General features: G+C 42.0%; 1 protein-coding gene and 1 pseudogene across 6 annotated transcripts in view; both read left to right on the top strand.

Annotated features, from left to right (window-relative positions):
* Positions 1 to 27,139, top strand: part of C1H1orf21 (chromosome 1 C1orf21 homolog) — a 191,755-nt gene that overhangs the window by 73,586 nt on the left and 91,030 nt on the right. The gene's annotated exons all lie outside the window — the stretch shown is intronic.
* LOC101287151 (geranylgeranyl transferase type-2 subunit beta-like) lies at positions 2,579 to 7,989 on the top strand (annotated as a pseudogene).

The following is a 27,139-nucleotide window of genomic DNA, read 5'->3' as shown; positions in this document are numbered from 1 at the left end:
CTGGTCTACCTGGAATCTCATGAATCATTGGGTTTTTGTCTCACGGAGGTTTCCTCCCAGCTGGCTATCCTGCCTTAAAACTCCTTTTCTTCGGAGGCAGGCTCTTGAGGCACGACTGGCCTGACTGCTTTCTTCTAGAAGCAGCATGTTTCTTTCTAGCCCTGGGGTGAAATGCTTCAATGAAAATTCTGCTTTCAGTTGTGAAGTTACAAACTCAGTGTTTTGGTCTGCCAGCTTCTGCTTCTTACTATCTTTCAAATCCTCATTTATTCAGTAAGAGTAAGTAAATTTGCTAGGTACTTCCATTGTGCCCAGAGTCTGCTTATTTCTTCCATTACAGCATCTCCATGGCTCTCCTTTTCATTAATTCATTCCACAAATATGCAGTTAGCCTCGACTCTATGCCAGGACACTGTGTTAGGGACTGGAGAGAGAATCGTAAGCAAAAAGCCACGTCCCCTCCCCGAACCGGCCTTACTGTTGAGTGGGAGTGACCGATACTACCGAATTAAGCATACAGATCGATGACTACAGACTGATGATAAGTGCTATGAATGAAAAGCCCAGTTGCGTATGTCAAGTAGGCAGACTTGCAGAGCCAATGATAGGATATACAGTGTCTTTGTGCAAGTTAGAAAAAGCCATCCCCTCTCTGTGGACAAATTAAAAGGCAGCTCCTTCAGGTATATGCAAGTGTATAGGCAACAGAGTTCGGCAACAGATGGAGCCTGTTTCTAGTTCACACAAAGGAATCACGTTTTCCAGGCGTGTGTAGCCCAGTACCAGGGCATGTGACTTGGCCAGTAGAGCAGCCTTCCCCTCGCCCACCTTTATCAGGAACCCTTATTTCGAACACAGTCTGCCCAACCAAAGGGGAGCTGGCTGATCTGGAGGATTGGGTAAGGCCTAAAGGCTAAGTTAACCAGACAAAGGGGAGGGGGGCGGAGTGATGAGGAAGACAATCCAGAGCCTTCCAGGCAGAGAAAACTGCACGCTAAGGCCCCCAAAGTACAAGAGAGCCTAGGATATTCCAGGAACAGAGACTAGAGAAGGAGAGTGAGCGGAAGGGTAGGTTGAGCCGAAGCCGGAGCAGCCAGAAAAGGCCACACCACGCAGGGCAGGGTCTTCCTGGACCAGTCAGGAGGCCCAGATTGAGGATGGCCCCAAATGCCAAGCTAGGAAATTTGGACTGGAGTACCATTCTTTTATTTGCAGAGGGTCTGAATTATTCTGCCTCCTTTTTGTCTTTAAGTATAATCCTTCTTTGCTTGTATCAATTTGTGTTTATGATCCTCCTTCCTTGCCAATTAAAGGCACATAAATGCTTCTTTCTCTCCTAAAGAACTGCAAATGGCATGCATGCTCAAGGCAGGTTCTCGGGCTTGCTGCTGGGCACATGGTTTCTGAGAACCCCAAGCAGGAAATATAAGGAAATCACGAGGAAAGTCTGTGCCTTCCCCCATGACCGGCTCCCACACACACATACACACACACATGCACGCAACCACAGGAATGTTCTCTGCGACGTACCAAGTCGAGAAAATAAAGCCAAATGTGTTTGTCTGTTTTACTCTGGCAGCATTTCAGGTATTTAAATTTTTAGATAACATCTTAAATTAATTTAACTTGAATATGTTAAGTGAACATATCCTATCAGTTATGAGGAGAACAATCAAAATGAATATGCTGTTCTCTAGGAACGCGGTGTGGGTGAATATCAGACATTGTTTGACATTCACGACGACCATCTGAAATATTGACCTTGGGCATCAGAATATGCAGCTGCAAGGCAGGCGAATCAGGTGATTGGAAACAGATACCTGCCCCCTGCTGCCTCCTCGGCACCCACTCCACTGACTGCTACCCCTCGTAACCACTGCTGGAGGTTGCTACAGCCCTATGAAGGCCATTACTCTCTGCTGGGCCTCACCTCCCCCCTCCTCCCCCCTCCTCCCCCCTCCTCCCCCCTCCTCCCCCTCCTCCCCCTCCTCCCCCTCCTCCCCCTCCCCTCCTCCCCCTCCTCCCCCTCCCCCCTCCTCCCCCTCCTCCCCCCTCCTCCCCCCTCCCCCCTCCTCCCCCTCCTCCCCCTCCTCCCCCTCCTCCTCCCCCTCCTCCTCCCCATCCTCCTCCATCCTCCTCCCCCTCCCTCCTCCCTCCTCCCTCCTTCCTCCCTCCTCTTCCATCCTCCTCCCTCCTCCTCCCCCTCCTCCCCTCCCTCCTCCTCCCCTCCTCCCCTCCCTCCTCCTCCCCTCCCTCCTCCTCCCTCCTCCCTCCTCCCTCCCTGCTCCTCTTCCTCCCCCTCCCTCCTCCTCCCTCCTCCTCCCTCCTCCTCCCTCCTCCTCCAGGTACCCTAATAAGGTGTGCTTCCCAAAGACCTGCTGACACCTCCTGGTGGTGGTACCTCAGCTGCACACTGTGAAGGAGAGAGTCGGCAGGTACCAGACACTGGTCAGGCAGGACAGTAAAGGTGCCTTTTGGAAGTGTAGTAACTCACATCTCCCATCTCCAACACACACACACTCACACACACACATACACACACACACACACACACACACACACACACACAGACACCCATGTGCACGCACAAGCCCACACTAGTCGGGAAGGCGAGGCTGGTTACATTGGCCCTGAAAGAAGTGGGCCAGCAACCTATACTGCCTGACCCTGCTCAGTGTTCTGGTGGGGACGTTCATTTGTTTGACTCACCCTCATCACAGTTTCATTGTAGGTGTCTTTGTGCTGTATACATGGAATCTACGTTGAGTACTTAACTAGTTCCTAAGGGGTCTGTAGACAGAATTCAGGAAGTCTATGACATGATTGAGGGAAACAAATTAACATCTTTATTTTCACTAACCTCTGATGAAAATTTAGATTTCTGATTAGGACAAATAGGTAGGGTACCCTCCTTTGGAGAAGGAAATAAGGTGTCTAGGAAAAGAACACAGTAATTATGAACGTAGGCAACAAACCAGTAGCACTACCTGTGACTTTTCAACAATAGAAATCAGATGTTTTCATAGTACTTTAAAGTTATTGTAGATATTATTATTTGTTAAAGTCGTTGAAATATTAATGCTCATCACTGCTTCAAAATTACCATAGTTATCAGATCCTATAGTGTATCTTCTTATTTAATACATTAATAAAGAATATATATTGCTATATCACATATTTTTTTCCTAAAAATATTTTGATAACTCTATTTTGTTATAATTTTTGTCCTTTATAACCCCATGTGTTTATTTTAGGAATCTCAGAACACAATTCCAAGAAAAGGTACATTGGCTTTACCAGACTGCCAGAGGGGTCCATGGCACAAAAAGGTTCTGAACCTCATGTGGTGGAAAGCACTTGAGCTCCAGGCTTAAATCCTGCTCAGTCCCCTAGCTGTGTAACCTTAGAATAGTAACTTCTGAGCCTCAGTTTCATTATCTGCAAAATGGTTTAATACTAGTGATGATGTAGGTAAAGTAGGTGAAAATCTCAGTTAAGGAAAGGACTTATTCTTTTCCCTCTAGTTATATACTAAAAAGTGTGAGGCCTTGTTTAGAGTACTCTGCTTTTAAATTGATAAAGTAGAATCACTAAGAAATCACTTAAAATCCTCAAATCTGTTTTCTTTGCCTTTTGTTTTCTCTCTTAACAGCAGTGTTTTAAAATATAATAAACCTGTATTTAAATATATGTATTAAATATATAAAGTCAGGGAAAGTATCATATATACTAACATTTATACCATTTTAGTTGTTGCATTTTAAAATATTTTAGTCTCTCTTTTTCTGTTAAGGAAATAACATTGGATTCCCTGCCCATTCTCTGCATGTAAGATAGTATCTTTGTCGGCCTTTTTGTTTGATTGCTTTTGTGATGTGTAGAAATTCAGGTGTGGAGCAGCAGGGATGGTACTGCCAACTAGGCAGTTCTGGGACGTTCCTGGCAGGTGTTTTTTCCCTAGTCCATCACTTTTCTTTCTAATGAAAAATTTATCAGTAAAGTCCCAAAATTATTCTGTTTTATGTATTCATATAGTGTTAATTTTAGATAAGTATATACGTCACCAAAAAATCTAATTATATATAGAAAGTGCCTTTAGAATGATAGTTAAAAAGCAAAATGTAGTAGTTGATTGGAGATGTTAATGGTTATTTTTCCTTAATGTACCAGTAACTATTGTATGTTGTTGTATAAAAACAAATGGTATAAATAGATGTTTAAGTATCAAAAAGATTTAAATATCAAGGAAAGCATTTTGTGCTAGATCAGATTGTAAGGCCTGTTAACGTCTGTTTTTAAAAACCTTTTGAAAGGAAAGTACATTAATTTGTTTTAATTTTGTCGACTACCCAATTTTCTTCACCCAACTTTTTAAAAAGAGGCAAATTGTAATGCTGCCCACAGCACGTTTGCTACCTAAATCTCTCTTAGCTACCTTCTGGATTTAATCTGCAAGACTGATGAGCAGAATTTGTGGCAGTAAACCTGGCCGTCCAGAAGTCAGGTTTCTTCTAGTTTTGTGAAGATGGACTTATTGGACTTGGTTAAACCATACTGGCTGTTGAGAGCTTGAGATAGTCTAGTCTAGTCAGTGACATGACGAAAGACCAGGACATGTATTTTTTAATGGATTTTTTCAGCTCTATTGGCGTATATTTGATGTGTCTATACTTAGGTATACAAGGTGATTTAATATATGTATCCATTGTGAAATACCACAGTCAAGTTAATTAATACATCCATCACCTCACAGTTACTTTTTTTTGTAGTGAGAACACTTAAGAACTACTCTCTTAGCAAATTTCGAGTATACAATACTCTATTGTATAGTAGTATTCACTATAGTTGCCATGCTGAACAGTAGATCCCCAGAACTTGTTCATCTTCTAACTGAGAGTTTGTCCCCTTGACCAACATCTCCCCATTACCGCCACCCCACAGCCCCCCACAAAAGATATATTCTGATAACCCAAATAATTCTGGACAGGGTGGCTATGAAAAATTTTAAAAGAGCAACGAAAAGGAACTTGGTATCTCAAATATCAAAATACATAGTAAATCTGCAATAATTAAAACAATGTACTGCAGGCATAAGGATCAATGCAACAGAATAAATAGCCCTGAAATACACAGAAAGACACACACACACACACACACACACACATACACACACACACACACACACACACACAAAGTTGGTGATCACTTGGAACACAGCAAACCAGTAGGGGAAGAAATGGATTATTCAGCAAACCACATACCAAAATACACTCCAGAGAAATAGAGAATTATGTGGGGTTTAAAAAAAATTTTTTTTTAATCTAGGAGAAAAAAATAGGTGACTATTTAACCAATTACTGGGATGGGAACATATTTTGAAATGTAAGAGCAGTGGAAGAAACCACAAGTGAAAGAATTACTTTATTTCACCATGTTTCATTAAAGATATAATAGTTATGAGTGTGAGGAACTAAACCAAGAATACCACAAGTAAATGGAGGGTTTACTAGAAAGGGATCTTGGATTAATCCACAGGGAAGGACAGTGATTGGGCTGGGCCTTCCCAAGGCTAAGACAGAGAAGCTACTCTAGAAGGACCAGGGATCTGAGCACTGGACCCGGGCTCAGTTACACAACCAATGTCTGCTTCTTTCTGGCTAGCTGTTCCACCCTGGACCAGCTATTCCAACCAAGGCCAGCAGGAGGGAGGACCCACTGCCTTCTCTGCACAGGAGCAAGTTCTCTGAGAAGAGAATGTGAGTTGGACAGAAAAGGGCTCAGAGCAGGGCAGGGATGATGCATGCCTAATATATGCAAATTTGAAGCTCCTTAGAACAAAAAATACAGCAAACGTTTAAAAGATAAATACCACCCAGTTAAAAAAAAAAATGCAACAAATATTACCCCCCAAAATATTAATATCTTTAACATAGAAAGGGGTTTTGTCAGATAATAAGGATATCCTGAACAATCCAGTTTTTCAAATGGGCAGAGGACATGAATAGACAGTTTGCAAAAAAAAAAAAAAAGGGAGAAGAAAAGAAAATAGTGTAGTATACATGGAAAAAGAAGATTAACCTTATTAGTAGCAAAAAAAAAAAAAGCAGGGGAGCAGATTTAAGAAAACAATAAGATACATTTTTGGCTCTAGGAAATTGACATTTTTTATGCCTTTTTTTTTTGGTGTTTTTAAAATCATGCTGTCAATTCTGGCAAGGGTAGAGTGGGCTAGACACTCATATCCTTCTGCTGAGAGTGTAAATTGTTACAGCCTTTCTGGATGAAAATATTTTAAGCCATGAAAATAGGTGCTCATGTTCAAATTGATCAAATAATTCTTCGAAGAAAAAGGCTGTCAAAGATATGTATAAAGATAGCTATTGTAGCATTATGTGTAATGGTAGAAATCTGGAAATAACCTAAATCCCCAATATTACCTAATGGTTACTTGATAGTTTATCCATATAATGAAATAAATGAAATAGTGTAAGCCATTAAAAATCATTTGTTCAAGGAATGTTATTTACATAATTCCAATTTTGTAGATAAACAGAAGAGAGAGAAAAAAACAGAAACAAAGAGATGTAAAACCAACAAAGAAAATATTCCAAATTGTTAAGGCACTTGGTAGGGCAAGGTATTTATTTCCTACAATGAAAATGTTACCTCTTTTCGGTCTCAGACATGGGCACACTGCAGAAGGATGTTATTGTCAAGTCAGATGCACCCGACACCCTATTAGTGGAGAAGCATGCAGATTATATAGCATCCTGTGGCTCAGAGAAAGATGATTATGAATACTGTATGTCTGAATATTTGAGAATGAGTGGCATCTATACTGTAATGGATCTCACGGGACAGCTACCTCGCATGAATAGAGAAGAAATTCTGACATTTATTAAGTCTTGTCAACACGAGTGTGGTGGAATAAGTGCTAGTATTGGACGTGATCCTCATCTTTTGTACACTCTTAGTGCTGTCCAGATTCTTACTCTCTATGATAGTAGTAATGTTATTGATGTAAATAAAGTTGTGGAATATGTTCAGAGTCTACAGAAAGAAGATGGTTCTTTCACTGGAGATATTTGGGGTCCCACTAAGCAGCTGGTCTACCTGGAGTTAATGGTCTGCTGGAAGTTCCAGCATGCACTGTGCTAGTTATATCAGCGTACAGGAGTACTGGAACAGAGGCGGCCAGTCTAAAAGATAAGGGCTGAATACAGTGCAGGCAGGAGAGACCAGCTGCTTCATGGGATGTGAAAATCTACTTTTATATAATAGGGAGAAATCGACACGAGATTGTCCTTGTGTGCGGTGGCAACTTTGGCTCTATTGGGGAAGCTGGATGTTATTAATGTGGAAAAGGCAATCGAGTTTGTTTTATCATGTATGAACTTTGATGGTGGATTTGGTTGCAGGCCAGGTTCTAAATCCCATGCTGGGCAGGATTCCTGGCTATTACTAGTCAGTTGCTTCGAGTAAATTCTGATTTACTTGGTTGGTGGCTTTGTGAACGACAGCTTCCATCAGGTGGACTCAATGGAAGGCCAGAGAAGTTACCAGATGTATGCTATTCTTGGTGGGTGTTGGCTTCCCTAAAGATAATTGGAAGGCTTCATTAGATGGACAGAGAGAAACTGCGCAGTTTCATTTTAGCATGTCAAGATGAAGAAACGGGAGGATTTGCGGACAGGCCAGGAGATATGGTAGATCCTTTTCACACTCTATTTGGAATTGCTGGATTGTCACTTTTGGGAGAAGAACAGATTAAACCTGTTAGCCCTGTTTTTTGCATGCCTGAAGAAATACTTCGGAGTGAATGTTCAGCCTGGACTAGTGAGCTAGATTAGATCCCTTGATGCAAAAGTTGCTTAGTGTAGTTTTACTGTTTTAACATTTCAGTATTTGAAGTGCTTAACAAACTTAATGGCTGCCATGTTAATATTTTGTACATGAATTGTGTTGATTTTAATAAATTATATAATTATACATATTGTAAATTAGAGACCTTTATTGTATCTTCAGCTTCCCGTTTTCTTCTGGAATGCTGTTATTCTGAGCGTTAATATTTTGTTTATGCTTCAATGTATTTATCTTGTTTGTCTCCATAACAGCAAACTGAGTTGAACTCTATTTAGCTGAGGAAGCCTTGTGTTCTGATTTTCCCTTGATATGTTATATATAACTATAGTTAATATAAATTGGTCTTTGTCAATGAGAATGTTAACTGATAAAGAATTGATGAACCCCATAGGAATTAAAAGATGAAAAAAAATAAATGGCTGAAATTTGGGAATATTTCAAAAAAAGAAAAGAAAATGTTACTTTGGTTATCAGAAAAACAACAGCAATGACGTATTTGATATTTGTATCAAAAGTAAAATAGACATTTTTATTATTTGGCCTAGAGAAGGGACATACCTGTTCAGGAGAGTTGTTTCCATATATTCCTGGCATATTAGTTTAAAAGGATTAAATTAGTGAATCCATCTCTAAAGATCTAGGTCCATGCCTGGTACTCATCATAGTACTTAGAAAATGTCCACTGTACACTCAGATCTCAAATCTCTATTCATACATGTGCAGAGAGCCCAAAGCCTGCTGTGTATATCTCCTTGATTCTTCATGCAATCTGGATGTGACTTTTCACAGGTACCAGGATGAAGGAAGATGTATTTTATTATTTTAGGTTAGGAAAGAACAGTTAACTTTAAAAATAAATCCAAGAGAAATAAACTAATGCCATTTTTTTTCTTGAGAATGACTGCTGGATTTCTATTAATAATCCTAGGCTCAGTAGTTATTTCACAGTCTGTCTTTAAATAAATTTTTATTTTAAAAAACTATTCATAGTTTAGAATTCACAAAAATGACATCCTGCTGTTTATTCTTAAATCAGTGCCCGTTTACTGTTTGCCTGGCTCTGTGCTACACACTCTAAAGGCGCTATCTTATCTTCACAATCCTATGTTTATGGTTTTTACTCCTCTTTTCAGAAATAGAGGTTTCAAAGTCAAGTTAATAAGTGATGCCTTTGAACCTGTCTGCTTAACCGGGCTATCATGCGTCATTCATTCATTCATTTATTCACTCATCCAATGAATAAAACACATCAATTCAAGGAAGTCCGTGTAAAGCAAAGATTTTTAAACTTTATGGTCCACTTCCTTTGTATCATAATTTATAAAATAATATCTATGTATAATAAAAATTATGAACATTAGAAATGCACAACCTGCCAAGACTGAATCAGGAAGAAATAGAAAATATGAACAGACCAATCACAAGCACTGAAAGTGAAACTGTGATTAAAAATCTTCCAACAAACAAAAGCCCAGGACCAGATGGCTTCACAGGTGAATTCTATCAAACATTTAGAGAAGAGCTAACACCTATCCTTCTCAAACTCTTCCAAAATATAGCAGAGGGAGGAACACTCCCAAACTCCTTCTACGAGGCCACCATCACCTTGATACCAAAACCAGGCAAGGATGTCACAAAGAAAGAAAACTACAGGCCAATATCACTGATGAACATAGATGCAAAAATCCTCAACAAAATACTAGCAAACAGAATCCAACAGCACATTAAAAGGATCATACACCATGATCAAGTGGGGTTTATTCCAGGAATGCAAGGATTCTTCAATATACGCAAATCTATCAATGTGATAAACCATATTAACAAATTGAAGGAGAAAAACCATATGATCATCTCAATAGATGCAGAGAAAGCTTTTGACAAAATTCAACACCCATTTATGATAAAAACCCTGCAGAAAGTAGGCATAGAGGGAACTTTCCTCAACATAATAAAGGCCATATATGACAAGCCCACAGCAAACATCATCCTCAATGGTGAGAAACTGAAAGCATTTCCACTAAGATCAGGAACAAGACAAGGGTGCCCACTCTCACCACTCTTATTCAACATAGTTTTGGAAGTTTTAGCCACAGCAATCAGAGAAGAGAAGGAAATAAAAGGAATCCAAATCGGAAAAGAAGAAGTAAAGCTGTCACTGTTTGCAGATGACATGATCCTATACATAGAGAATCCTAAAGATGCTACCAGAAAACTACTAGAGCTAATCAATGAATTTGGTAAAGTGGCAGGATACAAAATTAATGCACAGAAATCTCTGGCATTCCTATATACTAATGATGAAAAATCTGAAAGTGAAATCAAGAAAACACTCCCATTTACCATTGCGACAAAAAGAATAAAATATCTAGGAATAAACCTACCTAAGGAGACAAAAGACCTGTATGCAGAAAATTATAAGACACTGATGAAAGAAATTAAAGATGATACAAATAGATGGAGACATATACCATGTTCTTGGATTGGAAGAATCAACATTGTGAAAATGACTCTACTACCCAAAGCAATCTATAGATTCAATGCAATCCCTATCAAACTACCACTGGCATTTTTCACAGAACTAGAACAAAAAATTTCGCAATTTGTATGGAAACACAAAAGACCCCGAATAGCCAAAGCAATCTTGAGAACAAAAAAAGGAACTGGAGGAATCAGGCTCCCTGACTTCAGACTATACTACAAAGCTACAGTTATCAAGACGGTATGGTACTGGCACAAAAACAGAAAGATAGATCAATGGAACAGGATAGAAAGCCCAGAGATAAACCCATGCACATATGGACACCTTATCTTTGATAAAGGTGGCAGGAATGTACAGTGGAGAAAGGACAGCCTCTTCAATAAGTGGTGCTGGGAAAACTGGACAGGTACATGTAAGAGTATGAGATTAGATCACTACCTAACACCATACACAAAAATAAGCTCAAAATGGATTAAAGACCTAAATATAAGGCCAGAAACTATCAAACTCTTAGAGGAAAACATAGGCAGAACACTCTATGACATAAATCACAGCAAGATTCTTTCTGACCCACCTCCTAGAGTAATGGAAATAAAAACAAAAATAAACAAATGGGACCTAATGAAACTTCAAAGCTTTTGCACAGCAAAGGAAACCACAAACAAGACCAAAAGACAACCCTCAGAATGGGAGAAAATATTTGTAAATGAAGCAACCGACAAAGGATTAATCTCCAAAATTTACAAGCAGCTCATGCAGCTCAATAACAAAAAAACAAACAACCCAATCCAAAAATGGGCAGAAGACCTAAATAGACATTTCTCCAAAGAAGATATACAGACTGCCAACAAACACATGAAAGAATGCTCAACATCATTAATCATTAGAGAAATGCAAATCAAAACTACAATGAGATATCATCTCACACCAGTTAGAATGGCCATCATCAAAAAATCTAGAAACAATAAATGCTGGAGAGGGTGTGGAGAAAAGGGAACCCTCTTGCACTGCTGGTGGGAATGTGAATTGGTTCAGCCACTATGGAGAACAGTATGGAGGTTCCTTAAAAAACTACAAATAGAACTACCATATGACCCAGCAATCCCACTACTGGGCATATACCCTGAGAAAACCGAAATTCAAAAAGAGTCATGTACCAAAATGTTCATTGCAGCTCTATTTACAATAGCCAGGAGATGGAAACAACCTAAGTGCCCATCATCGGATGAATGGATAAAGAAGATGTGGCACATATATACAATGGAATATTACTCAGCCATAAAAAGAAACGAAATGGAGCTATTTGTAATGAGGTGGATAGACCTAGAGTCTGTCATACAGAGTGAAGTAAGTCAGAAAGAAAAAGACAAATACCGTACGCTAACACATATATATGGAATTTAAGAAAAAAAAATGTCATGAAGAACCTAGGGGTAAGGCAGGAATAAAGACGCAGACCTCCTAGAGAACGGACTTGAGGTTATGGGGAGGGGGAAGGGTGAGCTGTGACGGGGCGAGAGAGAGTCATGGACATATACACACTAACAAACGTAGTAAGGTAGATAGCTAGTGGGAAGCAGCCGCATGGCACAGGGATATTGACTCGGTGCTTTCTGACAGCCTGGAGGGGTGGGATAGGGAGGGTGGGAGGGAGGGAGACGCAAGAGGGAAGAGATATGGGAACATATGTATATGTATAACTGATTCACTTTGTTATAAAGCAGAAACTAACACACCATTGTAAAGCAATTATACCCCAATAAAGATGTTAAAAAAAAAAAAATTATGAACAGTCCCTTAATCATTTCTTGTAACTTAAATTGGCCTATAATAAATTCTTTAAATTGTGATGGTTGGAAATGGACACAAAAATTGAAGCTTTTTTATTGTTTACTATTAAATTCAAAAGTGTATGTTATGTGTGTGTGTCTAAGAACAACATAAACATTTTTTCTAACTCTGGAGCCTGCAACCTCTAGCTAAAGAGTAGTCTTCTCCACCAACCCCCCACTCTCTATTATCCTGTTGTATTTTCTTCTTACTACTTCTCACTACCTGACTTGATATTATCCATGTGTTTGCTCATTTGCATTGCCCCTTGCTTCACTACAATGAAAGTTCTGTTAGGGCACCAGGTTTTTGTCTTTTTTTTTTTCCCGTACTTGCTCAGAGCTACTCGGTTCCATTTATGCAGAATCAATGAATGAATAGATGGGTGAATGAATTTCTCTGCCTCTATCTGCTATGTTGGAGCAGAGGACTCCCCCCACCCCCACCATTTTGAGGTTTCTAAGCTGTACCAGGGCTTTCCAGGAGATACCTGATGGGTGACTTTTCCCAACACTACCATGTGGCAGCACCATTCCCCCTACCCCTCACTCTGCTCTGACTTCCTGTGGAACCTGCTGCTGGAGCCCTAAACCCAGGAAGCCATGAGTGCCAGGCAAAGCCCCCATGAGCTGCTGCTGCTTCCTGCACCTACACAGCCCCTCAGGGCCCAAGCGGAGGGCACTGATGTCCACAGCCAGAGGCTGCTTCTTTCATTATGGAAGAATCCTCACCAAAGTCCACCATTTCGTGGAACTGTGCTGTGAGTCTTCTCTGCTGGTGTGGGAATGAGCGCACACACACTCACACCCACATTGCAGAGACACCTGTTACCTTCCTATCCCAAAGTTCTGGACCAGAGCCACCTTGTGCTCCTGAATTCTTTCAGGTTCTGGTGAAACCTCCCTTTCTATTTTTATCCCTAGGGCAGGGATTGGGACTAAGGGGAGAGATTATTGTGAGGCGGGGTGGGAGGCTTGACTCAATCAGAAGTCCTGAGTGAGGAAAAATTCATCACAGCTCCACTTCAACACTGAGGCATTAGCTAACAAGCCTCCGGCAGGAGAAATAACTTCCCTGCAGGCCACGTGGTACCTCCTACAGATTGTCACTGTGTGGAACTGCCCGCTGACCCTCCAGGCCATCTGGATACAACGGACCCCTGAGATGAACTCACTTTAGCCCCGGCTAGGACGGCTGCTAGAGGGAGATAAAGCTTAGCTGCTTCCTTTCTGCTTCATTTTGGACTGTACTCTAGAACGATATGTAAGAGATGGTATTTCTTATTAATAATTGCCCACTCCACTCCTTCACTCCCCAACACACACACACACACACACACACACACACACACACATTCACAGTGTTCACCACAGTATATATTCTCACGGAGTTTTATTTGGCTTCTTGGACAAATAAACCAAGGCAGGTGAGAGCTGGATAAGCCGTGGGGTAAGTCAGCCACAGTGGTAGGATTTGAGTCTCCCGACCTAAGAAAAGGAACATGCAGTGCCTGTTGACAGGCATGACTTTGTTCCATGCATGCGTCTTGCAACTTAAAGCGTATCCAGAAACCTGTTCTAGCTTCCAGCGCAGAGAATCACAGAGCCTCTGCTAGTAAAGGAGGCTTTGTTCTAAGAAGGCTGGTGCCTCTCGTGGATCTGGGCAGAGGGGAGGGCAGGGGCCTCCTGCCAGAGGCTAGGCCAACCCAAAGAAAGGGAATCAGGGGGCTATACCCCCTATTTATTTAAAGAAAACAAGAAAGAAGGAACCTTCCACCATCACCACCACTGTGACCACTGCTCACTATTTTTTCAGGTTTGTGTACCCATATAATGCTTTTAACCGGAAAAGGCTATTATGTTTTATTTTGAAACAATTTAGTATGTTGAAGAAGATGAAGGAAGGGAAGACAGAACCAGCCTTAGAAATCCTGGAATAGTGACACGACCCAACAGGACCAGACCTTTCCTATGGAGAAAAACCATACTCCATGCTTTGTAAAAACATGGTCCTTACTATTAAGGAGGATGACTATAATATTAGAAAGGAAGAGATGAATGGAAGACTGTCTTGGCTTAGAAAATCTATTTCTTTTTTTTGTTCAACTGAGTCACTGTGATAAAAGTGGCCTGAGCATCACAAGATTTGCTAACCTTTTGTCATCTCCCCTCCCACTCTGTTCCCAAAAATGTTAGTGGTTTTTTTTTTCTATCAGCCTTTCTCTTGCTTCAAACAGTAGCTTCTCCTCATAGACAAACATTACATCAGTTTATGAATTATCACTGATTTTTTTTTTTTTGGCATGTATATGAGCTGCCCTCTGCTCCCATCTTTGCACTATCCAATTGGAATTCTTAACCAAATGCCTTGGCCCCCTGACTCTCAAGAATATCAGTTTGGGGGTCATGAATTGATCTATTATTGTTCTTACAGTATTGAGTTAGCCTAAGAAGCCCCATTTGCAACATCATTCCCATGCAGTTTTAATCTCCACTTAGGAAGTATTTAGATTAATTCTGGTGCTCATTGATTATATATTAGTTTGGATTATTTTAAAGTAATTTTGTTTTAACTTTAAAAAACCACCACCAGTAGCTTGGCAGTACTACCACAGAATGTTCTGAGTGAGGAACATTGTTTTCAATAACCCCACTGTGATTTGGGTCCAGCCATTCACTCATGAAGTGGGGAATGGCAGTGGAACTTCACCAACGTGCAGTTGTCCTAAAAGGACATCAGGATAAGCCCCTGTTTGTTAAACGAATTCAGGCATAAGTCTATATACAAAATCTAACACATGTCCTGCTTTACCCGCTTGGTTTTCGGAATGCTAAGAGCTAAGGGCCGCTGGCTGCAGTGCCCAGGTCCAGCTTTCTCAGGGCCAGGCCGTTCCAGCCCATTTCCTGTCTCCTCTTCCTTCCCTTCTCACTAATTCATTAGCAGTCATTAAAGTGGAAGCTTAGCTTACAGTTTTCACCTTAGCTTTCTGTTTTCCTCTTCAGCTACCACTTCACAGCTTCCCCAACACTCACCAATAAGAAACTTTCAGCACGTGTGTCGCAGAACACAGTCCTTAACGTTCATCGATAAATGATTTCTGTGGCCCTGATTTGTGTGAATAATGACTGCTAATTTCACTCAGGCTCACCGAACATTTGATCTTGGCAAGGTGACAAGTTGTAGATTTTTTCTTTTATTTCCTGGGATAGCCACTAGGATTTTTTTTTTTTAACATCCATTTTCTATGCCAGGAATTCCAAAGTCAAAATATACAGAAGCATCTAGCAGGAAGACAGTCTGAGGTCAAGTGTAACCATCTACTGCAGTACAGGGACCTCTCTCCAGTACCCCCAACACAGGGTCCTTTGGCGGCCAACTGCCACCCCTGTGAGGGGAGAAAACTCCCAATCACCAGGCTGTACACTCTGGTTGCTGGGTTGTCAGATGCTTTGTGTGAGCTGAGGCCAGGATCTTAAGCTCTCTGTTTCTTCATATGAAATGGTGACTGTAATAATAGCAGTTATTTCCTCATAGAATTGTTGAGTGTGTTAAATCAATTAACACACATAAAACCTGTGGACAGTTCCTGGCAAGAGCTAGTGCACAATCACTGCTTGTGGGTAATGCTGCCTCTGTAGGTGGAACCCTGGAGTAGCAGAGAGAGGAGGGGTGAGAGTCAGTCTGACTGGTGAGAGCTCAGACTCTGCCAGTACCTAGTTCTGTGAACATGCTTAATATTTTCTGAGCTTGGATTTCCTTCTGTGTAACGTGGATAAGGAGTCCCTGGCATGTACTTGATGTAGCAGGCAGTCAGTCAAATGCCAAGTGCTTTAAAGGGTTAGTGAGAATTCATGTAAGTTGCCTGATACAGGGTAGACATACATTAAACAATCATGATTCGTCACATTTCCTGCTTAGTTGAAGAGGCCAAAAAAGAAGCTTCCGTTTGCTTTGCCTTAGGAGACAGTATAGCACTGTGCTTGTCACATTAGTGCCTAATAGATATTGGAGTATTTTGCTCAAAGGAGTAAATAAAGGAGAAGAAAGATGAAATTGAAGAGTAATTCAGGTTTGGAGCTTCTAAGAACCAAAGAAAGGACATGAAAGATTTTTGCAAACCTAGAAATGAAAAACCTGTTACATTAACCTATTAGAATGTATAAGATTCTCTGATGTGTATAAGCTCAGAGTTTCTAGTAATATTTCTCTTCAATGATAGCAAAGCTACACTGGTTCATGCGAGCCAAAAGAAAAGGCAGATTAGAATACTTTTAAGGAAATTCAGGCTTTTTCCTTTCAAGTATTACAGTAACCCCCCTTTCTGGAGAATCCAGCTGAAAGAGTCTTTGTTAGGTGTCTTTTCTGCAGGTAAAGGAGATCCTAGCTGGTGCAACCAACCTCTTCCCCACCATCAACTCCAGACACCCCAGACCAACAAGTCATGACCTCCAGAATCCTCAAATATAATGCTGTGATCCCTGACTCACCACCTCTAAAAGGAGCCAGTTCCTGGCAAAGATGCCCCCGTGACATTAATTGTTCTCTTTACCTTGAATGATCTTTGATTGTAGATTAAAGAGATGGTGACTAAGGGCAGCTTTTACATTGCCTGTTTTAATGAATCAACGGGAATTATTTTTAATTAGTGCTTCAGTTGTCTGTGTAAACGATGCCCTCTGATTTGCTTAAGGGCCTTTTGAAAAACTTTCATTTCCCTAATTTTGTTAAGCATGGCTTGTTTGCAATGCTATTTTTGTTCTCTGTAAGAAATCTTTTAAGTAGAGATCATTTCCAGCCTTTGTGGACTAATCCAATTTTAGTGGAGATCATCTTGACAAGAACATTTACCATATTTAGAATACATTGCCAGGCAGTGGGTTTGCCTAGTCCAAGGGGAGTCTACCAGTGCAGAACAAGAAGGCACTTTCATGTAAGTCAGAGCTGCCTCCATCTCCCAACCCTCTGCTCTCCTCAAAGACACATGAGTGCGCCCCCCAATTTCCATGGCTGCAGGGGTAGGGAGTGCAGATCCGCGGTAAACCTTGCCAGACCACCTTGAGCAGGGCTATACTATAGGCCCTTGGTCTGATAAGATGTTACCCAGGTGACAGCACACTTCCAATGACAAGATGAAGCCACAGTTTGGCATTTTGGGATCAATAGGTGTGAGTTAGTTATAGGACATAATCAGATCACTTGTCTTAGCCCCAATATCATATTCAAAATGTTTTCTCTCCTAAATTCTTGAAATTGCTCCCTGAGAAGTAACTTTTGATTCCAAAAGTCCGATGTTGCCTATTAATAGATATATTTTTAGGATGTTTTTAAATATAACACTTGGGTATTTCCCCCAGTTTCTTTTTTTAAAAAATCACCCTAGAATCAGTTTTCACCCACTAAAAGCCTTTTCGAGTTTTCTTTTTTTAGTCTATATTCCAGAATAGTAGCTTCAGAGTTGCCAACTGAAAAAGGACCTGTGTGTTGTGTATGCTGCTGGAAGCTATTTTCAAGCACAAACTAAATAGTTTTAAAATACTAGTACATGGAGTATCTCAGGTGGTTTTGTGTCTACCAGGAAAAACCACTTGGCCTCAGTGCTCTAAAATCTGTCAGGTCTTCTGATCAGGAGCAGTAATTATCTTGAGAACCGAAAGGAAAAAAAATTACATTTGTCTTAGTAATTTCCAAGAAGGTAAATAAATGGTCCTTTTAGCAAAAGGGTGTTAGGCTGTTCACTGCCAACTTTAAACCGCAGTGATAGAGTAATAGCTCTCCCTGAACTGTAGGAATGCTCCCATCAACGTGGATAAACTCCGTAGGAACTAGCCCACATTTCTGTCCATACCATTTGTCCATCAGCAAGTGTTCACTGGGTTCCTTTTGCCTAGCACTGCTCTAGCAGCTGCATAAAATATCAGAACAATTCATTTACTCCATAAGGGGGAGTGATGTGCTGGAGTTAATAGATAATTGTTATTCATTCAAAAAAATTTAAACATCCACTACTAGAATTATTTTGTGTAGAGCTTGGCACAAGTCTAGAATAAATAATGTTTTAGACCACAATTGAAAGTTCAGAGAAGGATATCTATCTACACATATGCTTAATTCCTAATTGTGTGGCCTTTGGGGGTGGTTCTGCATGCTTTTTGGCCTTTTATGTGTTTAATTAACTACATCACATTTTCTATTTTAGACCTGATCTCATGTGGCCAAAATTGTATCAGTTCAGCACAAGCATTGCTGTGCTTGCTAACCTTCCTAATCCTGTGTATTTCCTGTATCATGATTTATTTAACAAGTATTTAGCTCATTTAGCTTAATTGTGGAGCCAAGGTAGTTAGAACTAAGATTTCCTGATTTCTAGTGTTTTGGTTCCACTGATTTGATCTTGTGCTTCCTTTAGCTCACAGATTCCATTAACTACCCCAAGACACAAGTCTTTACACCATGCGTAATGCCCTAGAGACATTTCCACCTTCTTTTGGTTTAACACCTACATCTCATTATCTTTTAATTGAGTTCTTGGACATACAAATGGAAAAGAAAATAATGGGTGATTAATGCTTCGGCCATGAATAAGAGCTAACTGTACATATAAAGAATATAACTTATTTTAAAATTTCTTCTGCAGTGAAATATTGTGTTGGTTAACAGTTACCAGACTGAGGTTAAACAGACTTTAATTAGAAATTACAAGCCCATAGCACTACTGCATGCAAATCTAAGAACATCAAATGGACGCAAACCCTAAACTTGTTCAGCAGCACCCCCTAGCATATATAATTTTAGGCTGTCAGTCTAGGAAGCAAATTCTAGTTCTCATGTCCTATCTAAAAAGTATATGTCTTTTACACATGTCTAGTTATATTGGCGCATTCTTCACATTATTCCTGAATTGAATGTCTGAAGGTAACTATAAACAGAGGGTAGTGTAATCTAGTAGAATAATTTCTTGTGCAAATATTTTCAAAATGATTCTACTTTAACTGTGGCTGTCTTCTATTCATTGTCTCTGCTTTGGTTGGCTGATGTAAAGAGATTTTTGTTTTCTTTTGGAGTCAGTCATCTAGGAAAGAGGAAAAGCATAGCTGGGGGAGTTTCCTAAAGCAGATCGTGGAAATCCACAAGGTAGACGTAGTATGTTTAATTGCCTTTGGTAAGTGTTAAGAACACAGCCTCTGGAGCCAGACTCTCTGAGTTTTGTGATCTTGGGCAGGCTACTTAACCACTCCATGACTTAGTTTCCTCCTGTGTAAAATGGGTTAATAGTAATAGTACCTGTCTCAGGGAGCTGCCACAGTTAATACAAACACTTTGGAAACCTAGCTCCTAATGAGTGCTCAGTCATTGTTATCATTATTTCACCATGAATGCTTGGATGTGGTCATGATCTACAGTTTGGGCCCTGACATCAGAAAGACCTGAGTTGAAACCCTCTGAGAGTCCTTGGGCAAGTTGCTGAAACTCAATTCATCACCTCTAAGTGGGCATGATAATAACAACTACTTCATAGAGTTGTCAAATTAGACAACGTATGCAAGGTGCCTACGTTAGACTAGGTAGGACAGGTGGATCATAGCTGTTACCCATTATTTCCTTCTGAAACACTGATAAAGCAACAGTTAAAGAACTCTACAGAATAGCAATAATCCTCTATGACTAAGAACAGGAAAAAATACCAACATTCTGTAAGATGGAAAGCTAAGTCAGGAAACTGACTTAGCAAACCCAAGAAAGCCAGTTACACTGTAGAATGAACGAAAGGCTCAGGAATTGCTAGCAGAGATATCTCTGGAAATGGAGGGGAAAGTGGGGCTGAAAACAAGAGGATTCATTGAAAGTCAGTGTAAAAAGCAGACTCCCAGATCCCCTTCTACATTCCTTCCAGCCGGGCACTATTGAGGGCTAGGATGCCAAAATGAAATCAGGGCTTTTAAGTGAAAGTCTGCATTCTGAATGCCAAGGTCCTTGGTTGTCTTCCCCTATCTGGCTCCCAGGGTGCTGGCAAGGAGGTTTAGACTCTCCAAGATGAGATGAGATGCGCCTTCTCTGGGATCCCTACCAGCCCAAGTAAATAGATCCAAGTACGCTGCCCTTGGAGGTTATTGAGCTAAAAAGCCCTGTTGTATCCCTGAAGCCCACAGTCCACATGCCCAGCCTGTGTGCACGGGGCTTCCAGTCAGCGGACTAGCGTCCCACGCTGCACTGGGACGGAGAATCAGGGATCCCAGACCACAGTCCCCCGCGGGTGCATCATAGTGGGGTGTACATGAGGCAGATCATTTGCTCGTGCCATTCAGGCCTCTTAGGTATGTTTGTTTAGGTTTTAGGATCCATTCATTGCTTCAATCCTAGCATGTTCCAAGCGTACCCCTGGATTTGTCTTCAGGTATACCTCATACCTAGCTGGCACTCAGTGACTGTCAGCTGGCATCGTTACGCATTCAGCCATCACAGGACAGAGCAAGTCACCTTCCACTTGTTTCACCTACTTCCAGAATTAGAAGATATGATTTGAACATTCACCTGCTTTTATAACTCTGCCACTTGTGGAAGTTCCACAGCAGAGAGGAAGAAACCCTGGATTAAAGGACAGGTTTTTAATTCTGCCACTAATAGTATGACCTTCACGAAATCCTCTAATCTCTCTAGACCATGGTTACCACCAATGTAAAGGGGACAGATTAGACCACCTTTAGACACGGCTTCCTTGCTCCCAAATACCCAACAGTATCAGGCCAAAAAGTGTTTCAGAACAAGTCTTTGAGGCTGACCTGGTTACTTTTCAGAAGTGTACATGCATACTACTATAATTATAAAAAAAAAGTATCTGTAGTAATAAATAACTTTAAATCATGAAGATAAAAAGTAATAAAAAATGATCCAATATCTACCATGTTCCAGATGCTTGCATTATCATATTTAATCTCATTTCATGGGACACTAGTGCTTTATGAAAGACATTCTGTTACCCCATTTTGCAGAGAAAGTAACTGAGGCTCTAAGAATTTTTACGTACAAAATTTACAGACAGTACGTGGCACAGTCTGGATTTTGAAGATATGGCCACATCTAGAGACCCAGTTCTCCAAACCTCACCATGCACCTCTTTTCTGAACTCTGTTTGGTGCTTCCCCAGTAAGATCATTACACTCATTCTAGTTCCCTCTCAACTGCTGTCAGTTTTTAGTCTGGCTTTATTGCCTTTCCCTGGAAAGTTATATGTTTCCCCCTAAAGTTGACTGGCATTGGAATCATAAACAAATCAAGACCTACAGGCCTTTCACAAAGTTAGTTTGCTCTCGGGGCTTCCCTGGTGGTGCAGTGGTTGAGAGTTCGCCTGCCGATGCAGAGGACACGGGTTCGTGCCCCTGTCCGGGAAGATCCCACATGCCGCCGAGCGGCTAGGCCCGTGAGCCATGGCTGCTGAGCCTGCGCGTCCGGAGCCCGTGCTCCGCAACGGGAGAGGCCACAGCAGTGAGAGGCCCGCATACCGCAAAAAAAAAAAGAAAAAGTTAGTTTGCTCTGAGTTCTCAAAGTCCAAGGGCATTTAAAATGTTCTGCCTGTGTGTGGGACTTCCCTGGTGGTCCAGTGGTTAAGACTCCTCACTTCCACTGCAGGGGGCGCAGATTCAATCCCTGGTCATCGGGGAACTAAGATCCCACAAGCTGCACTGTGTGGCCAAAGAAAAAATGTTCTGCATGTGTGAAATAACACAGTGTTAAAATTTCTGCGTAGCTGAACTTCTATAGGATGTGTAGTTTCTCCCAGTGCGGCCAAACTGGCAGATTCATTGTTTTTCAGTGGATTATGTGACATACCAGTTGCCCTTTGAGATTGCAGACTATATAAACATACAAGGAAATATTTTAACAGATCTTGGTACATAAATCTGTTTTCTGTTTAATGTTGATTTTGAAGTGTATAAAAATAAGGAGAGAACATAAAATAGATTTGATGAAGCAAACAGGAAAATCTTTTAAAGAAGTTTGGGGGCGGCTGGAGGTGAGAACGCCCTCCAAACTTGGCTGTGCATTTTTTTCAATTGGGTAAAAGATACTTAAAGTTAGCTATTTTAACTATTTTTAAGTGGACAGTTCAGTGGCATTAAATACACTCACATTTTTGTGCAACCATCACCATCATCTATTTCCAGAACTTTTTTCATCTCGCAAAACCGAAACTCTGTACCTGTTAAACGCTTAACTCCCCATTCTCCCCTCCCCCTAGCCCCTGGCAACAACCCTATGCTTTCTGTCTCCATGAATTTGACTACTCTAGTTTGCTGTGCATTTTGTAGGTCTTACGTGACATGATCAGTATTATAATTAAGAGAGTAACAGCTGACGTGTGCTGGTACCCAAAAGGTTTATGGTGAAAATATTTCAAAGGTATTTAGAGTGAAATGACATATGTTAAGCTCTTTATCCTTCTTTGAAATAAGTAATGAACTATTTGTTTTTAAACTCCTGAGGTTCTTATAACTCAGCTTCTTAAAAGTGATGATGCCCATGTGCTCAGACAGGTGTTATCCCTTGCTCTTTTCTCCCATGGGGCCCCAACCACAATTTTAGTGAAAACTACAATAAAAGCACCATTCCTTCTTCCCTTTGGTCCCCCCAGCCCCATGCCCCCGCTCCAAAGTTCATTCCCAAGATCCTCCTGCCTTTTCAGGGCCCAGCCTCATATTCTGAGTGGGATTAATGTTGCGAAACAGTGTAGCACGCAAGTAAAGGAGGGCAAATGTTCATTCATTCTTTCCTAAAACAGACCTTTATTGAACACCTACCACTGTCGCTTACTGCGTGCAAGGATAGACAAGACACTAGCAAGGGGCTTACATTCTATTAGGTTGAAGCATTTAGAACTCATGTGGTAAGAAGAGAGAGATGTGTGAACGGGTAAGCCAAGGCGCCATCACAGAAGTCTGTGCCAGCAACACTGGGAGAGGAAGTGCTTCCACCCAGAAGGGTGAGGGTGTCGCCATGGTGTTTTCTTTGGCCTTTTGGCCTTTCTTCACAAGGCTGTTGCAGTATACCATGCAACTTGACTTGCTTCTGCAGCTCCTGTTCATGGTCTCCAGATAGATTTGGAGTTGTCTGGAAGACACAGAAGCAGAAGACTAGGTGGTGGTTCATTCATTTGGACAGGGAAGCAGCATTTCCGTCCTCCTCAGTCATTGAATGGAAGTGTAAGAATTTTCTAGAGCAGGGTTGAATGTCCTATTGTGCATGCATTAGCTGAATTCTGTTATTCGCCTCACATTTCGCTGGAGCTGAACTTTTCTTTAGAAGGTTAAACAGAGAACACTAATTCATATCCAGGTTAAAGTGTTCTCTCAGAGAAAATTCCTGAATAGACAGCTGCCTGATTTGGGGGAGGGCAAGTAGAGCTTTCTACAAGACACGATGATAGAAACGGGTCTTGCTTAGGTGGTAATTGGAGATTGGGACCCAACGTGACAGAACAGGGAGATAGGGATGGAGAAGGATCTCACTGCCATCAGTGCAGGAAGAGGTCATATGCTGTGGAGAGGACCATGGCATTGTCCTAAGAAAGCCAAGAATTTAGGTCCTCTTAACCCAATTTTTAAAAAGTAGCATGATGACACTCCAGTCTGGTCCATCTAAAACATTCCCCTGGATTGGGGTTTCCTCTTGACCACATATAAAGTGTATTTATTTTAGGGGGGAAATACACACACATACACACACATGCATACACACACACAGTGCTGGTAAACCAGGTCTCTGGGTGAAAAAAGTCCTGATTTATACCATTTGTGAATTTCCATAGTGTAAATACACCCACAAAGGCTGATTTCAAACCACCAGCAGTTCACTCACAGAATTCCTGAATATTTAACAGTTGGCACTCCCTAGTAAGAGCCAGCTCCAGCATACCACTGGATGTGTGTATTATGTGCGTAAATAACCATTTTTAAAAATTTAAGTTTGAGTGCCTTTGGACAGGCACTCACTGATGGCTGTTCTTACCAGTTGTACCTGCTCCCTCTGTTCCCTCTTGTTTACTCAAGGCCTCCCTCCCCTCTCATTACTTGCCTGGCCTTGACTTGCTTTGGTCTGGGAGGTGCAGATGCTGTTTCTCAGTCACGGCCGTGGGAGTATTGCCAAGGTTCTTGCCTATGTCTTTAAAATTGTATGTGCCTTCCAGGCCTGTGTCTCATCTTTAGGTATTAGAACATAAAGGGGAAGTTTGAGGTTGCGTGAGCTACTGTTACTCCCACCTTGTTTAATTCATATAGATTTGGCTTTTTTAAGAATGTGAAATACTGGGGACTTCCGGGAAGATGGCGGAAGAGTAAGACGCGGAGATCACGTTCCTCCCCACAGATACACCAGAAATACATCTACGCGTGGAACAACTCCTACAGAGCATCTACTGAACGCTGGCAGAAGACCTCAGACCTCCCAAAAGGCAAGAAACCCCCCACGTACCTGGGTAGGGCAAAAGAAAAACTAAACAGAGACAGAAGGACAGGGACGGGTCCTGCACCAGCGGGAGAGAGCTGTGAAGGAGGAAAAGTGTCCACACACTAGGAAGCCCCTTCGCGGGTGGAGACTTCGGGAGGCGGAGTGGGGGAGCTTGGGAGCCGCGGAGGAGAGCACAGCAACAGGGGTGCGGAGGGCAAAGCGGACAGATTCCAGCGCAGAGGATCGGGCCGACCGGAACTCGCCAGCCGAGAGGCTTGTCTGCTCGCCCGCCGGGGCGGGCGGGACTGGGAGCTGAGGCTCCGGCTTTTGTCGGAGCGCCGGGAGAGGACTGAGGTTGGCGGCGTGAACACAGCCTGCAGGGCGTTAGTGCACCGCGGCTGGCCGGGAGAGAGTCCGGGGAGAAGTCTGGACCTGCCGAAGAGGCAAGAGACTTTTACGTCCCTCTTTGTTTCCTGGTGCACGAGGAGAGGGGATTAAGAACGCTGCTTGAGAGAGCTCCAGGGACGGGCGCGAGCCGCGGCTAAAAGTGCGGAGCCCAGAGACAGACATGAGACGCTAGGGCCGCTGCTGCCGCCACCGGGAGGCCTGTGTGCGAACACAGGTCACTAGCCACACGCCCTTCCGGGGAGCCTGTGCAGCCCGCCACTGCCAGGGTCCCGGGAGCCAGGGACAACTCCCCCGGGAGAACGCACAGGCGCGCCTCAGGCTGCAACGTCTAGCCGGCCTCTGCCGCCGCAGGCCCGCCCCACACTCCGTGCCCCTCCCTACCCCCGGGCCTGAGTGAGCCAGAGCCTCCGAATCAGCGGCTCCTTTAACCCCGTCCTGTCTGAGCAAAGAACAGACGCCCTCCGGCGACCTACACGCACAGGCGAGGCTAAATCCAAAGCTGAGCCCCTGGGAACTGTGAGAACAAAGAAGAGAAAGGGAAATCTCTCCCAGCAGCCTCAGAAGTAGCGGATTAAAGCTCCACAATCAACTTGATATACCCTGCATCTGTGGAATACCTGAATAGACAACGAATCATCCCAAATTAAGGAGCCCTGTGGATGAAAGGCGCTTGGTGCTGCAGCCAGGAATCAGTGCTGTGCCTCTGAGGTGGGAGAGCCAACTTCAGGACACTGATCCACAAGAGACCTCCCAGCTGCACATAATATCAAACAGCAAAAATCTCCGAGAGATCTCCATCTCAACGCCAGCACCCAGCTTCACTCAACGACCAGCAAGCTACAGTGCTGGACATCCTATGCCAAACAACTAGCAAGACAGGAACACAATCCCACCCATTAGCAGAGAGGCGGCCCAAAATCATAATAAGTCTACAGACACCCCAAAACACACCACCAGACGTGGACCTGCCCACCAGAAAGACAAGATCTAGCCTCATCCACCAGAACACAGGCACTAGTACCCTCCACCAGGAAGCCTACACAACCCACTGAACCAACCTTAGCCACTGGGGACAGACACAAAAAACAACAGGAACTACGAACCTTCAGCCTGCAAAAAAGGAGACCACAAACACAGTAAGATAAGCAAAATGAAAAGACAGAAAAACACACCGCAGGTGAAGGAGCAAGATAAAAACCCATCAGACCTAACAAATGAAGAGGAAATAGGCAGTCTACCTGAAAAAGAATTCAGAATAATGATAGTAAGGTTGATCCGAAATCTTGGAGATAGAATGGACAATAGAATGGACAAAATGCAAGAATCAGTTAACAAGGACCTAGAAGAACTAAAGATGAAACAAGCAACGATGAACAACACAATAAATGAAATTAAAAGTACTCTAGATGGGATCAATAGCAGAATAACTGAGGCAGAAGAACGGATAAGTGACCTGGAAGATAAAATAGTGGAAATAACTACTGCAGAGCAGAATAAAGAAAAAAGAATGAAAAGAACTGAGGACAGTCTCAGAGACCTCTGGGACAACATTAAACGTACCAACATTCGAATTATAGGGGTTCCAGAAGAAGAAAAGAAAAAGAAAGGGACTGAGAAAATATTTGAAGAGATTATAGTTGAAAACTTCCCCAATATGGGAAAGGAAATAGTTAATCAAGTCCAGGAAGCACAGAGAGTCCCATACAGGATAAATCCAAGGAGAAATACGCCAAGACACATATTAATCAAACTGTCAAAAATTAAATACAAAGAAAACATATTAAAAGCAGCAAGGGAAAAACAACAAATAACACACAAAGGAATCCCCATAAGGTTAACAGCTGATCTTTCAGCAGAAACTCTGCAAGCCAGAAGGGAGTGGCAGGACATATTGAAAGTGTTGAAGGAGAAAAACCTGCAACCAAGATTACTCTACCCAGCAAGGATCTCATTCAGATTTGATGGAGAAATTAAAACCTTTACAGACAAGCAAAAGCTGAGAGAGTTCAGCACCACCAAACCAGCTCTACAACAACTGCTAAAGGAACTTCTCTAGGCAAGAAACACAAAAGAAGGAAAAGACCTACAATAACAAACCCCAAACAATTAAGAAAATGGGAA

This window comes from Orcinus orca, chromosome 1 (genome assembly GCF_937001465.1).
Source record: "Orcinus orca chromosome 1, mOrcOrc1.1, whole genome shotgun sequence".
NCBI classification, from domain to species: Eukaryota; Metazoa; Chordata; class Mammalia; order Artiodactyla; family Delphinidae; genus Orcinus; species Orcinus orca.
The sequence above is the reverse complement of the archived record's forward strand: the minus strand, read 5'-3'. Positions and strand labels throughout refer to the sequence as shown.